At 46.1% G+C, this 3,156-nt stretch overlaps 1 non-coding gene across 1 annotated transcript; it reads right to left on the reverse strand.

Annotated features, from left to right (window-relative positions):
• Positions 1-364: 364 nt before the first annotated feature.
• On the reverse strand, positions 365-527 carry LOC112866246 (U1 spliceosomal RNA). The gene has a single exon (XR_003224100.2). It is a non-coding gene; the product is annotated as a U1 spliceosomal RNA (small nuclear RNA).
• Between the last annotated feature and the right edge of the window lie 2,629 nt (positions 528-3,156).

Here is a 3,156-nt window from a genome sequence, read left to right on the forward strand (position 1 = left end):
CAAAACACTTCATACAATTACTTAAAATTTTTTTTTTAACATTTATTCATTTTTAAGAGACAGAGACAGAGCACGAGTGGGGGAAGGCAGAGAGAGAGAGGGAGACATAGAATCCGAGGCAGGCCCCAGGCTCTGAGCTGTCAGCACAGAGCCCGACGTGGGGCTCGAACCCATGAACTGTGAGATCATGACCTGAGCTGAAGTCAGATGCTTAACCAACTGACCCACCCAGGAGCCCCTCATATAATTACTTTAAATCATTTATAATAAGTAAATATGATTATCACTGAAGTCTTTTCACATAGACACTTGGAGTTAACCACCATATTCATAATTGTCTTTAGTGGCTATTTTTTTTTCTTTTCAGGGGAAAGCGCAAATGCAGTCCCCACTGCCACAAATTACACGGTCGAGTTTCCCACATTTGGGGGAATCGCAGGGGTCAGCACATCCGCAGTGCAATGGATAAGCCCGGCCCTGGGAAAATCGCCTTCGTGATTACGGTGTCTCCCCTGCCAGGTAAATATTTTAGTGGCTATCTTTAACAAAACAAACAAAACAAAATTGTCCTCATTTCAGTTTCTGAGTCTTTGAGATTCCTTTGGGTTTCTTCCATTGGTTCTATCTTTTCATGGTTTAGGAATAAATTGCCTGAATCTGATAGTATCGCGGTTGCTTAGTGGTGGTAACATGTTGCTTCTCTGACGCACTTGTGTCTAAGTTTTGATTGTGAAAGTAATCTTTCAATACCTACCGATCGTTATGCGTGTATTTATTTTATGAAGCTCATAATGTGCTGTTAGGCACAGTGCATGTTATAAAGCATCCACAGAACACAAAATGTTAAAAAAAAAAAAACCCACGAAATAAAAAATTCAAGCAGAAGTTCCCATTCCACCTCCAAACCCTCCCATGCTCCCCAATCTCCATCCGCTCCGTGTGTACTGTTCTCTCGTCACTCCTCTGCTCAAAACGTGTCCATAGCTCCCCTGTGTGGAGATCTGATTCTGCAACATGGCATTTCAAACCTTCTACAACCTTCTACTGAAATCAGTGAACTAAATAAGCATTTGTCCAGCCCTCTCAGGTCCAGTCCTGACCCACCAACCCTCTCCCCTCCCGTTGGGCACGTCTTCCTTCAAGATTCGTTTCAACTGCCCCCTCTGCTGGGAAGGGACTTCCGGAGCCCCAAAACACCTCTTGGCATCTCTCTTTGACTTTGGATGGAGTTTTTGGCCAACACTGTTGCTTAAGGAAAAGCAGGCACAAGTAGAGAAGAAAAATGAAGCGTAACAGTGGGAAAAGAGGCAATAAGATAATCTTCATTGGGGTAGAAAATGTTTGTTCGCTTTGAAGTTGCAAGAAGATCCATGGAAAAATTGTTAGAGATAATAGTTGGTAAAGGGACTGTATACCGAATATATATATAATCCAGTGATCTTCATATACACCTGTGATAATTATTTAAAACTATAAGATAATCTCGATCACACTACAATGCCCAAACTGAACTATCTCGGAATAAAATTGATAAGCAGTGTGCAAGACCCATTTGAAAACAACAATAACATTTTTACTGAAAGAGAATACTTAAGATGTGGATTCTGTACCGGGTTTCTTGGGTTTGAGACCCAACCATGTGACCTTGGGCAAGTAATTAGCCTTCCTGTACCTGTTGTACAATAAAGATTTTGATTAGGGGCGCCTGGGTGGCTCCGTCAGTTGAGTGTCTGACTTTGGCTCGGGTCATGATCTTGTGGTTCATGAGTTCGAGCCCCACATCGGGCTCTGTGCTGACAGCTCAGAGCCTGGAACCTGCTTCGGATTCTGTGACTCCCCCTCTTTCTGCCCCTCCCCTGCTCATGCTCCCTTGCTCTCTGTCTCTCTCTGTGTCTCAAAAATAAATAAACATTAAAAAAAAAAAAGAATTTGACTTACTTTTGTTTTTGGTTCCTGAGAAGAAGACTCGTAATGCTTGGAATTCTTTCTGTTTTTGAAGTTTATTTAGAGAGAGAGAGAAAGTGTGTGCACAAGTGGGGTGGAGGTGGCAGAGAGAAAGGGAGAGAGAGAGAATCCAAGCAGGCTCCACACCCAGCCCAGCATGGAGCCTGATGGGGCCCATGAGACCACGACCTGAGCTGAAATCAAGAGTCAGACGCTCAACTGACTGAGCCACCCACGTGACCCAATCCTTAGAATTTTCTAAGCTTTGTTATTCCTGGTGGTCCCTTGGACCACACCTGAATTTATGCGAATGAGATGGCTGGGGAAGGGGGCTGGTCCTGCTGGAAAGACCACCGTGTGAGGAGTACCATGTGACTTCTTCTGGGGAGGAAAGGGGACTGAAGATTTAGCTCAGTCTTATCACCAATGATTCGGTAAATCATGCCTACGTAGTGAAACCCCAGTGAAAAGCTCAGTGGAGTTTCGTGGCTGGTGGACACACTGTTGGGCCAGGCTCCCCAAACCAGGATCATTATGAAGGTCCTGATCCTTCATAATGAAACTGCGATCATAGATACGATGTGTTCCTGAGTTCTCTGAGTCCTTCCAATGGATTATGAGACCTAAGGAGATCAGGAGACTCCCTGAATTTGTATCCAGTTGACCACAAGTGCAGGTGACCTGGGGCCCCCAACTTGGGGCTGGCGTTTCAAGTGAGGGCCGTCTTTCTGGGGGCTGGGCCTGTGGGGTCTTCGACAACTCAGGGTAGTCGGTATCAGAATTGAATGGGTGCTGACTTGCGTGGCTGGAGGAGGGGGCCCCCTGAACAGAAACAGGAGAAAAAGGAGGCACTACTATTGGAAACAGATGAAGAGCTCAGTGGTAGCCGTGATTTGAGTCGCCAGAGAAATACTCAGCTGGGTAGAATCCAAGGGAGAGCTGGAGCAGGGCTGGGGTCTGATCCGGGCCAGGACTCAGGGATGCCTGCAGCATCTGGGTGTGTGGACAGTGCCCGATCCTGGAAGCAAGAGGAGGGAGGGGAACAGCAACTGACCTAGTTGACAAGGTCTGCCTGGCTCCGCTGAGCACTTCTACCGGGATTGTGTTTCAGGAACATCGAGAGAATCACGTAAGACCACGCGATGAAGTACATTTCACACTGCCATACGCCTGGGGGTGTGGCTTCTGTTATTGAGACCGAGTTAATGAATA

The sequence above is a fragment of the Puma concolor genome, chromosome D1 (assembly GCF_028749965.1).
Source record: "Puma concolor isolate L17-30 chromosome D1, mPumCon1.1.hap2, whole genome shotgun sequence".
Taxonomy (NCBI): domain Eukaryota; kingdom Metazoa; phylum Chordata; class Mammalia; order Carnivora; family Felidae; genus Puma; species Puma concolor.